General features: G+C 40.5%; 1 protein-coding gene across 1 annotated transcript in view; it reads left to right on the forward strand.

Moving 5' to 3' along the window:
• Positions 1-13,071, forward strand: part of Mnat1 (MNAT1 component of CDK activating kinase) — a 145,031-nt gene that overhangs the window by 30,256 nt on the left and 101,704 nt on the right. The gene's annotated exons all lie outside the window — the stretch shown is intronic.

Genomic DNA, 13,071 nt, shown 5'->3' on the forward strand with positions numbered 1-13,071 from the left:
CTGGAGGTGTTAACAGTGCACTTGTAGGTTGGAAATGCAATATAACCTGCACTCCATTCTGGAAGGTGAGTAAAGAGCATGTCACGGTTATATTTACAAGTAACCCCGTGCATTGTGGATTTGTAACTTCAGCTTTATGAGTTTCTGGAAGCTGCAAATCATTCCTCCACAAAGTGTAGTCTGACATGTGTTCTCAGTCTGGCCCAGTGCGTCCCTCCACAACACACAGTTGATTCCTATAGACTCTTTGTAGGGAGAATTCAGCCCATCATGGGGCTCAATTTTAAGAGATTTAGGATATCTAAAACAATGAGGATGATTGGGGAAGTAATAAAACCCAAGCAGTAATTTCATCTGTGACCCTTTAGATCTTCCTAGTTATCTTGAAGGCAGGAACTCAAGTGTTTAATACTCTGTGTGTGTGTGTGTGTGTGTGTGTATGTGAGTATGTGTGTGTGTTTATATGACTAGGGACACAGATGTTTGTGCTATTATATACTGTACATGGATGTTAGAGGTTGATGTCTTTCTCAATTTGAGGCAAGGTCTCAGTTGAACCCAGAACTTTCTGACTCAACTACTGCAGCTAGCTAGCTTACTCTAGGGGTCCTGTCTCTGCCTCCCAGCCACTGGGACTGCAAGAGTAGCACTTCCATGCCCAAGTGATATTTATGAGGGGATGACCTGAATTTAGGTCCTCACACCTGGGTGCTTTGCCCGAAAGCATCACCTCAGCCTCCTCTTTGGTTGACTGAAAAGCTTTGCTTAACCCATTATCATTTTGTCTTGGTCTTTATAAATGGTGTGAACCTACTGAAAGACAAAGGAAAATTGCAGTAGTTTTCAAGATATACCTGCACAGGGCTTTGGTAACTTTTTGAAGTAACAAATCTTTTTAAATGGAGTTGTGGTAAGAGGGGAATTAGAACATTCTAGGAAGTTTTTTTTAAAACTACTATTTCTATAGAAATGTTTAGAGTGTCACAGGTACAGTGGAGAAGGCTCTATGTTCATTGTCTCTTTTAGTATTTTTTTTAAAAGATTTATTTTTATTAGTAGTATTATTACTTTCTGCCACTTTCCTCCTTTTATTGAAGTAGATTCTTCTCTCACATAATATATCCTGATTACAGTCCTCCCCCCGAGTTCCTCCCCACCTCCCCTCCCATCTGGATCCACTCCCTTTCTGTTTCTCATTAGAAAACAAACAGGCTTGTAAGGAGTAATAATGAAATAAAATATAACATAATAAAATACAGTAAGATGAAACAAGAACTAACACATCAGAGTTGGACAAGGCGAGTGAGGAAAAGAGCCCAAGAGGAGGTACAAGAATCAGAGACCCACTCTCAGGGAGCCAACACTGAACTAGAAGCCATAATATAAGTGAGAGGATCTGAGGGGAAAAAAAGCAAAACAGCTGCACTCTCAGGTCTTCATGTTGCTAATTCATAGCTATAACTTGGTTACTGTTATGAATCATAATGTAAATATTTTTGGAAATAGGGGTTTGTCAAAAGGTACATGCTTTTAACCACTGAACCACCTCTTTTAACCTCATTTATTTTTTCTAATAGCTCTGATTCATGAGTACTTATACATCTCTTCCAGGTGAAGGGGCTGAAACTTTGAGACCTATAGGAACTTCCCTGATAGAACAGAACTAGCAGGTCATACTTAGTGCAACTCATCTGAGAAAGAGGAAGAGGTCTTCAGAGCAGAATCTTAGAATCATAGATCTCAGGGTAGACAGCTACTGATGTCAAGAGTGAGGGTTGAAGGTGTATACACAGGTTGTGAAGCTGTAGGTGAGGGGAATGGTCCAGAATGCTTGATATCAAGAAGGCAAGGAAAGGAGTGTTAAGATCATGGCTGGGTCATTAATGAGGATGTTTGAGTTGCCAAAAAATGATGATGGTAACAGTGGGGAGTGGGGACATCACAAGGTAGATACACAGGGCTGTTGAGGGAGGAGAGTAGGAGTGTTTCATAACCAAGGTAAATGTGGTGGGGGTGGGGAGGGAGAGAGGGACCTTTGATCATTATCACATATGTATAAACATATTCAGTAGATATTAGAGTGGTTGTGACAGAAAGAAAGCATACCATATTCAAAACAGTTTAGGAGCTGTTTTGTTAAGCGTAGTGTTAAGAAACTAAGACTGTGGGTATGGCTCAGGGGTTGAATGCTTGCCTCGTATGTGTGAGGCCCTGAATTTTATTGCTAACACACTGTTCCCATCCCCCACAGTTAGTAGTTGAGGAAAGTAGCTTTAGGAAATTAGCTCTCTAGTTATGTGTGTGTTTCTCTCTGTTTATAATCCCATTTTGTTTACATACAACCTTTTGTTTAAGAATGTAGGCATATCACTTGGAGATGATTTTCCCACTTTTTTATTTTGAAGCATTCACACGAACCCCACTACAGGCAGTTGATTTGATGTTATGTGCTTTTGCATACGTTAAGACCTTTTACATTTTCAAATGCTATTTTTATCCATTTATTTATTCAAGACAGGCTCTCAGGTAGTCCAGGTTGGCCTTGAATTTGCCATATAGGTGAGGCTGGCCCTGAATTCTTGTCTCCTGTTTCCTCCTGAGTACTGGAATTACAAGTCTCATCGCCTCCAGCTCTTTACTTTTTATATAGAATTTTTATTTGATTTGACTTTTCTAGATAGGGTTTCTCTCTGGCTGCCCTGGAACTCACTAGACCAGGCTGGCCTTGAACTTGGATATCTGCCTGCCTTTGCCTCCTGGGATTAAAGGTGGATGACACCATTGCCTGGCTTTTGAGACAGGTTCTCACTGTATCGTTGGCTACTCTGAACTTGCTACATAGACCAGGATGACCAAGAACTCCGAGAACTCTACCTGCCTGTACTTTGTGAGTGCTGAGATTAAAGGTGTGCCACCATGCTATCTATACATTATGGTTGGAGCATGAAGTAGAGGGGAACTTTTTATTCATAGTAGCCAAGAAGCAGAGAGAGTTATTGGGAGATGGCTCAGTGGGTAAAGTCTTTGCCATGCAGGCATGAAGACAGAGCCCTTTCTCTAAATTTCTTTCATTAGGCTCCATCTCCATGCTTTTTCAGTAGCACTATGCTCTGAGGACAAACATAGGCCTCTGGAGGATATTCAAGATTTAAACCATTAAAATCATAGCATGAACCTAACCTGGCAGTAGTGTGCTGGTTTTGATAGTTAGTATTCACTTTTACTATGCCCACATAGACTTAGGTGAATATGGGGTGCAAACCTATGAATAGTTGTGAATAGAAGATGAATTGACATTAAAATTTCTGGATTCAAGTTTCTACTCTTTCTTCCTTGCTAGGACAGGAGCTGTAGAAGAGTCAGATAAGTATAATAGAGTTCTGGCTCAAGTCTAGCTCATAGTAGGTCTCTGTTCTTACCTGGTGGTCACTTAATTGCTTCCTAGATGTGTAGTTAGGGTAGACATGCATAGTAATTGGTAGAAGTCTCCTGTTGGCCTCAGTAGGTAAGTCAAATGAAAACATAAAACTATGCCTTCCTTTGCTCTGTAAAGTGCAGCACATTTATTTACGGAGTTTACACATTTGTTACAGAGTTTATATATTTGTTGGGTATAGATTTGATTGTCTGCTGCCAATACTACTTTCTGAGGATTTACAGTGGGATCTTGATTAATACTATTATACTGATTCTTGTCAAGAGTCCTACTTATAGGAAAAGATTAAGACACTGAGCCTCAATTCATAAATCTCTTGGTCCAATTCAGTTCTGCTTTATCTGCAATCCTCTGATTGATAGAGAAGTTACATTTGTGGTCTCATAAAGATGCAGCTGAAAACTAGGCATGGTGGCACACACCTGTAATCTAGCACCCAAGGGGCAGAAGCAGATGGTGAGTTTGAAGACATCTGGAGTAATGCAGCAAGTTTGTCTCAAAACTTGAGATGTCTGATTGGAGGTAGTTGTCTGCAGGAATTGACAGCATCTTCCAGGATCCTAATTATATAGCTTGGACACATGGCTATTATATAGAAGGGTATTTGATGTCCTCAACTGATAGGATGCATGGGTCCTTGAACACAGGGATTAGAGTAGGAGTACTCTCACTTGACACCTTCAAAGTTCTCATTCATGTAACTTTAGGCTATGTGAATTTAGAGGTCTTGTTTTCATAAGGGGAAATGTCCCATTAGAGAACAGACACAAATGAGGGCTTCTTTAAGATGTCCCTGTTGTTTGGTCACTTGGAGCAACTTATGCCAGAAGATTATGGGGGAAACAAAAGAGTTACCATCCAAGCAAGGGCAATTGACTCATTATCATGAGGGGTTCAGGGAAGAATTTGTCTGGCACTCAGAGGAGCCTCTGGAATGTCTCTTGGTGTTCCCAAACCCATTACTGCACTAAATGTACAAGTATAGCAGCTGCAGCCTGCAGAATGTGTAGAACCAGGCATTGAGGGCTTTTAGAGATAAGGGTTTGGGTAAACATAATAGCAAGTTGCCGTGCCAGCAGCTGTTGGCAGAGGATGAGGGGACTTTAGAGTGGGACGATGCCAGTAATGGCCAAGAAATGAACTGCAGCATCGAGGCTATAGGCTGTTCCCTTTTGGAAAGATTTCCTGTGGAAAAAGAGAAGACTCCTTAATAAGCTCTTCTGGGTAAAGGGATCCTTCTCTAAGAGACAAACATTTTTGGATGGTTTGTCTAAGCATTTTCTATAGCATTTTATGATTGATTTGTAGAACCCATATATAGTCTGAATAATTTACGTACTGTGGCAGCGCTTTCAGTAGTATTGCATAGTTTTGCATAGAAGTTAAATTTGAATAAAATGAAATTTACTAGTCTTTTTTTTTTTAAACATAATTTAAAGTTTTGAAGTTACCATTAGGAATTTCTTGCCCCAAAGTCATAATTATGTCCTCCAATAATTTCATTAAAACTTAAACTTTTATTTTTTGTTTTTGTTTCACATGAAATTTATTTATTTATTTATTTATTTATTTATTTATTTATTTATTGGTTTTTTTCGAGACAGGGTTTCTCTGTGTATCCCTGGCTGTCCTGGAACTCACTTTGTAGACCAGGCTGGCCTCGAACTCAGAAATCCGCCTGCCCCTGCCTCCTAAGTATTGGTAGTGTGTGCCATCACTGTCCAGTGAAATTAACTTTTTGTATTGAGGAAGATAGTGATTTCCCCTCATCTAGAAAGGCAGTGGTGTCTCAAGCATTTAGTAAGTGGTATTCCTTTATACATTGATTGCTATGCTCTCTCTTTCCTGTGTCAAATTCTCAGATATGTATGGGTCTTTTTAAAAAAAAAGTTAATACAGTCTCACCATATAGCCCAAGTAATCCTGGAGCTCACCATTTGTAGCCCACGTTGGTGTTGAACTCAGTCTTCCGGTCTCAGCCTACAAGTGATGGGATTAGAGATATGAGCCACCCTGCTAGGCTTTCTTTATGCTTTTAAAACTAAAGTATATTTGTTTCTTGGCATGTGATGGTATTTTGATATTAAATGAATCCATATCTGTCTTCCTGAAATGGCAATTTTACCTAAAAATAAATAATTGATACTTATTTGTAGGTGTTTTCTAATAAAACAACTAGGACCATTATAAAGACAAGGAAATTTTTCATCAGTTTTTTAAAAGATAAAATATTGTATTTTTTAGCAATGTTGACCCAAGGGAGGTTTGGGGGAACATTTGAGGCTGTGTCTGCAATCTTTTTGAAAGCAGTCTCCTTGGCCTTTTTAGAGTAATATTGGAAAAAGTGTAGGTCTATGTTACAGCAAATGTGTTTATTGTCAAAATATTCTTTTTATTGTTATATTTCTAAATTTTGAGTATAATGTTTCTTATTTTAGTTCTCTGTACTTTGTATTTTGAAATGCCAGTGTTTTGTCTTTAATTTCTCAAGACCCAGCTCAGTTTGGTCTGTTTCTTCTTGGTACTTTTATATTTGTGACGCTTGTTCCTAGAGTGCCTTTGGATTCTGGGTCTGCCTGACTCATTGATTAGTTGTGATGGTTCACATTCACTGTGAGCATATCATGTACGTATCTGCTGGTTTGTGACCCTGTAAGCTATGGAGAACTTAGACTTGGATGATAACGCTGGAGGAAAGGTTGCCTGAGTGCTGGGGAAACAACTAGAAGATACCCCTGCTGCAAGCAGATGTGGAGTCAGAGCCTGTCTCACAACCTCCTGCTTCTGCTACCCACAGCTCTCCCCAGCCCCTTCCGGAGCTTTACCTGTACTCTACTCCTCCCTGAGCTTCCCCTCCCCCTGCCTCCCTCCCAGCCCCCTTCCTTCTTCCTGTCTTTTTACAGGGATCTCACTATGTTCCTAACCCTAGACTCAAACTCCTGAGCTCAAAAGGTTTTCCTGTACCAGCCTCCAAAAGCAGGTGAGACTGTAAGCACATGCCTCCACCTCTGTAAATTTTTAAAAATGAAACTAAAAGACAGAGCTGAGAATGGTAACTCATGTCTAATAATCTCAGGAATCGGGTGGGAGGCTGAGGCATGAGGACGGCCATGAGGCCAGCCTGGGCTACATTATGAATTCAAGACCAGCCTAGGTTAGAGAGTGAGAGACTGTCTTTAAAAACTCCCACCATAATTTCTGTATCCATTCCTCTGTTGAGGGGCATCTGGGTTCTTTCCAGCTTCTGGCTATTATAAATAGGGCTGCTATGAACATAGTGGAGCATGTGTCCTTCTTACCGGTTGGGACATCTTCTGGATATATGCCCAGGAGAGGTATTGCTGGATCCTCTGGTAGTACTATGTCCAATTTTCTGAGGAACCACCAGACTGATTTCCAGAGTGGTTGTACAAGCTTGCAATCCCACCAACAATGGAGGAGTGTTCCTCTTTCTCCACATCCTCGCCAGCATCTGCTGTCACCTGAATTTTTGATCTTAGCCATTCTGACTGGTGTGAGGTGGAATCTCAGGGTTGTTTTGATTTGCATTTCCCTGATGATTAAGGATGTTGAACATTTTTTCAGGTGCTTCTCTGCCATTCGGTATTCCTCAGGTGAGAATTCTTTGTTCAGTTCTGAGCCCCATTTTTTAATGGGGTTATTTGACTTTCTGGAGTCCACCTTCTTGAGTTCTTTATATATATTGGATAATGGATACAGAAAATATGGTACATTTACACAATGGAGTACTACTCAGCTATTAAAAAGAATGAATTTATGAAATTCCTAGCCAAATGGATGGACCTGGAGGGCATCATCTTGAGTGAGGTAACACAATCACAAAGGAACTCACACAATATGTATTCACTGATAGTGGATATTAGCCCAAAACTTAGGATACCCAAGATATAAGATACAATTTGCTAAACGCATGAAACTCAAGAAGAATGAAGACCAAAGTGTGGACACTGTGCCCCTTCTTACAAGTGGGAACAAAACACCCATGGAAGGAATTACAGAGACAAAGTTTGGAGCTGTGATGAAAGGATGGACCATCTAGAGACTGCCATATCCAGGGATCCATCCCATAATCAGCTTCCAAACGCTGACACCATTGCATACACTAGCAAGATTTTGCTGAAAGGACCCAGATATAGCTCTCTCTTGTGAAACTATGCCGGGGCCAAACAAACACAGCTGGATGCTCACAGTCAGCTATTGGATGGATCACAGGGCTCCCAATGGAGAAGCTAGAGAAAGTACCCAAGGAGCTAAAGGGATCTGTAACCCTATAGTTGGAACAACATGATGAACTAACCAGTACCCCGGAGCTCTTGTCTCTAGCTGCATTTGTATCAAAAGATGGCCTAGTCGGCCATCACTGGAAAGAGAGGCCCATTGGATTTGCAAACTTTATATGCCCCAATACAGGGGAATGCCAGGGCCAAAAGAATGGGAATGGGTGGGTAGGGAAGTGGGGGGGGGTATGGGGGACTTTTGGGATAGCATTGGAAATGTAATTGAGGAAAATACGTAATAAAAAAAAAAAAAAGCAATATCCTAAAAAAAAAAAAAAAAACCTCCCACACCAAATGGATAAATCTAAGTTAATTGCATAAAACTGACCATTTTAAAATGGAGACTTTGGTGCGGTTTGTACATTTGTAGTGCTGTGCAGGTGTCACTCTGATTCCAGGAAGGAAATGCAGCGCCTGTTCTCAGCCTCACTCCTAGGAGCCGTCTGTTTCCTTGCCTGGTCTGTAGCTTGCACAAAACAGGATTATGTAATCTGTGGCCTTTTGTGTTTTACTCCTCTCACTTGGCATGTGTTTTCCAAGGTTGTTTTTCTGGTCGAATGATTCAATTGTGTTTACATACTGTGATTTGTTCTATTCATCTGTTAGTAGGCATGTGGGTTCTGTCTTCCGTTCGGTTGTTGTGAGCGTGCCTGCACATGCATTTGTTTGAGCACCTGTTTGGGGTTTATGCTTAGGAGTAGAATTGCTTGGTCACAAAATAAATCCTATTCCACTTCTCGATGAACCACCAACTTGTTTTCCATAACAGGTGAACTAGTTTACATTCTCACTAGTAATGTTTGAGGGGTTGGGGCCATTTAAAAAACTATAGTCACCCTTGTACATATCGAATGAAGTCACAGTTAAATTTACTTTTTCTCTACTGACTGATCGTGGCATCCTTCATGTACCTTTGGTGATTTGTCCATTCTTTTTGGAGATCTGCCTTTTCAGTCTTTGCTGATTTTACTATCTTTTTGTTCCTGAGCTATAAGATTTCTTCATGTGCTCTAGATAGCAGGCCTTCATCTTTGTCCTTCCCATTTTATAGATTGTCACTTTACTTCTGAGTAATATCCTCTGTTGCATAAATACATTTTTTTTTTTTTAAATTTGCTTTACAAGATAAGAGTGTTTCTGCCCTGGCTGTCCTGGAACTTCGTCTGTAAACCAGGCTGGCCTCAAACTCAGAGATCCATCTGCCTCTGCCTGCTGGCCCTAAAAGCATGCACCATGCCTGGCTCCAGTGCAAATACTACAAACAAACAAACAAACAAACAAGGAAAACTCAATGTATGTAGGTGGCTGCAGATTCCCTGGAGCTGTACATAGAGGTGTTTGGAGATATTTGATGTGCATATTGGGAACTGAACGTCCAGGCTGCTGTAAGAACAGAGCCGGTGTGCTCTTACTGCTGAACCGTGTCTCTAGTCCCTACTGCACACATTCCTAAACGTTTGATAAAGTTTACATAGTCTTTCTTTTGTTGCTGTGTTTTGATTTTGCTTTCAGCATAACTGACATAAACAGGTATTTTCTCTTTGGTTCTTGTTGGGTAAGGGCCTGGCTTGACTGGAGCTGGAAGCAGGAGAGGCAGAGGCTGCATGCACTAAGGAAGCCAAAAGAGAGTAGGGGCTGTGCCACCAGAAAGCGGTTAGTCAGGGCTGTGGACCTGCCTAACAGTTAGAAGGTTTGATGGTAGGGTTTGCTCTATAAACTAGCTTAATATAGAACTTACTGGGTAGCCCCAGGCTTTCCTAGAGATCTTTATGTAGCTCAGGTTGGTTCAAATTTACGGTGATTCTACTGCCTCAGCCTCTCAAGTTCTCTCCAAGTTTATAGATGTGGGCACATTCCTGGCCTTAGTTAAATATTCTTTATGAGAGAAAATAAAGTGTGACAGTAGAAAGTCATTCAAAGGGTCTCACCGTGGCCTTTAGTAAAGACAGGGAAACCTTAAATATGTCTTTGAAAGTGTACATAATAATTGACATTTACACCTTTTCAGTAATTTTTCAAGTGTTCTGTAAAATACAAGATTTTGTTTGAAAGGATTTCCAGGAATGTTGCAGGCAAGCAATTGCCCACATACTGCTGACCTGGTGGTTCTGCCAGAGAACTACAGCTAGCAATTATCAACTTTCTTAGATTCTTCTTGTATGTCTAGTTCCCATGTCTGTTGACTGTAAATATGTAGGAAAAGATGTGCCTATTAAACAAAATCAGCAGAATGAATTGAAGCTTTTCTCTGTATGCTTTATGTTGTTTAAACATTAATGGCATTCTTTTCTCGGTAAAATCAGAAAGAGAAAGGCTGGGTATGTAGTTCGGAACATGTACTCAGGGCCCTCATTTCAGTGTCTAGTCCCCAAATAAATAAGTAAATAAGCAAATAGGTAAAACAAAATAAAACAAAACAGTATATGGCAATTCTAAAGTGTAGCTTGTTGGGACTAGAAACATAGCCCCAGTGATCAAGAGCATGCAGTGGACCTGGGTTCAGTTTCCAGTACCCACATGGTGGCTCACAACTGTCCACAACTCCATTTCCAGGAGATGGAACACCTTCTTCTGACCTCCATGAGAATTAGGCATGCATGCGGTGCACATACACACATGCAGGCAAAACATGAAGAAATACATTTAGAAAAAGAAGTTTGTTTTTCTACCCCTTTCTGAAGTAAGTGTGTGTGTGTGTGTGTGTGTGTGTGTGTGTGTGTGTGTGTATGTGTACAGGAAATTGGACCTAGGGTTCTATTTATCCTAGCACACATTTGAACATTCAGCTACCCCATAACAATAGTTTCAGTTATTTTGACTTTAAAGCCGATTTTTAAAAACTAAAACACCTGACAGTTTTCTTTCACATTTTATAATGCAAGTGACAACTTCACCTTTTTATCCAACTTTTCTCTTTCAAAACTATTCTCTTGCTAGGAAGGGGGACATCCTTTTTTTAATCATGAAGCTAAAACACAATCAGGCTCAGCACTGGGATCTCCTGATGAAGCAGAACAAGTAATACAAAACTAATAAGGAACCCATCTGCTCTATATATGTCTAGCTGGGTCATGCCAGTCCCAGTGGGCACTGTCATAGCACTAATGGGAGGTCTCATAATTGGAGATCTGGGTATCGTGGGCATGTGGTTGGCCCTATTCCAGGAGCCAGTCCCTTGGGCATCATCCCAGGAGGGTCTATCATTGGCATCATGGGACGGTCTGTCATGTGGGGTGTGGTACCATACCAGGGTAAGAAGAACCAGAGACTGGGAGGAAGCAGGATCATGGTCCCTGCAGAGAGAGGAGCAGAGATGGAGCTGGAGGTATCTTTAGTTATTGAAATTCATTTGCTGTTTTGCCAACCAGGCTCTTGGCCTGTTCCTCCATCTATTTCTGGTCGTAGTCTTTCACATTCTCTTAGTGTTTCCTACTACTGTAGTAATGTGTCTTTCTCATAGATAGACAATCATGGGTAAGGTATGTATTTGTGGTGGCTTGAGTAAGAATGTCCCTCATAGGCTCATAGATACAAATGCTTGGTCACCAGAGAGTAGCAATATTTGAAAGGATTGGGAGGTGTGGCCATGTTGGAGGAAGTGTGGGATGGACTTTCTTTGAGGTTTCAAAAGCCCAAGCCAAGCCTAGCATCTCTCTCTTGGCTAGCAGATCAGTATATAGCTCTCAGCTATTTCTCCAGTACCATTTCTGCTTGTGTGCCACCGTGATGATAATGAACTAAACTCTGAAATTGTAATCAAGCCCCCAATGAAATGCTTTCTTTTATAAAACCTGCCTTGGTCAAGGTGTCTCTTCAGAGCAATAGAACCCTGACTAAGATGGCATTGCAGTAGTCACACCAAAACTTGGGCATGTTGCTCTGCATGGGAAATGAATAAAGCAGATTTTTTAAAAGTAGAAATGTACAATTGATTAGAAACAAGTAATATCTGTTTAATATATAAAAACACTATAAGAAATATTTTTTTATTTTTGTGTGAGTGTATGTATATATGTATATGTTTAGTATGGTGTATGTATGTATATTGTATGCATGTGGGGGTGTGGGTACATGTATCCCTGTGCTTGCTTGGAGATCAGAGGATGATAGTGGGTGTCCTTTTCTGTCATTCTCTGCTCAATTCCTTTGAGATGGTATCGCATTGACCCTGGAGCTAGGTGGTTGGTAGCCAGCAAGCCTTGTCAGTTCTCACCTCTGCTCCCCACAGCACTAGAGTTAGAGATGCTTATGTGCCTATGCCCAACTTTTCACTTGGGTCTGAACTCAGGTCCTCATGTTTGTATTAAGCAAGTGCTCCTACCTATTGATCAATCTTTTCAGCCTTAAATATGTATATTTTAGAAATATTAAGATATTTAACATCTATTCTAAATAACTGAGCTATTAATTAAATCTAGTCTTTAATGCCTGGTAATGTGGAATTTTTGAGGCTTTATACTTTGTAATATTTCATATGATTCTTTCCTTCTAAACATCTGTAATTGGTTAAAATATGTCGATTTTCAACTTCTGTAGTTGAGGTTTCTTCTAACCTCAAGATGTAGTAGAAATGAAATATTCTTTTGATTTGAAGTTCAGAGTGTTTTTTCCTAAGGTTTTATTGATTTTGGGAATGGCTGCTATACCTGTGGAACTTTTTGTCATTAAGATTTTAAAATTTACATTACACAGAGAGAAAGGGGAGGAGGGAGGGTGGGAGGGTGGGAGGGTGGGAGGGAGGCAATGTTGGATGTTTTCCTCAATTGCCCACCACCTTATGTTTTGAGATGAGGTCTCTCACTGAATCTAGGGCTCACAGGTTAGCTAGGCAGTTTTACTAGGTAGTGTCAAAGCATCCTTCTGTCTCTGTCTCCTCAGTAGTGGGATTATAGTAGTGTGCCACCACACCCAGCCTTTAAGTGGCTGCTGGAAGCCCAAACTCCCGTCTTCACTGCAGGTACTTTACTGACTGAGCTGTTGCTCTAGCCCCATTCTGGCTTTTGAATTGGGAGTGCTTGGAGCATTTTGGAAGGGTCATGACAGTGCATAGGGAAGCCTGCCATTCCTCATTTCTTCTGTGGTCCTCTTTTTTTTAGTACCTCATTCAATTTATTTACTTTTTGCAGTTTTATAACTGGTATCCTCTCAGTTATCTATGTCTGAAAAGTAATTGCCAAATAAAAATGGTATTCCAAAGTTTTATTTTCTATAATATTGTAAGTATCAATGAAAATTTTATCCCCAATCCTCAATCCTACCTTGAAGGGCAGACTTGTAGATTTGAACACTACCTTAAATATTGTTTTCTTTCTTTCTTTCCTTCCTTCTGAGAATTTC

Source organism: Mus caroli, unplaced genomic scaffold (assembly GCF_978045245.1).
Source record: "Mus caroli unplaced genomic scaffold, Mus_caroli_1 scaffold_14, whole genome shotgun sequence".
Taxonomy (NCBI): Eukaryota; Metazoa; Chordata; class Mammalia; order Rodentia; family Muridae; genus Mus; species Mus caroli.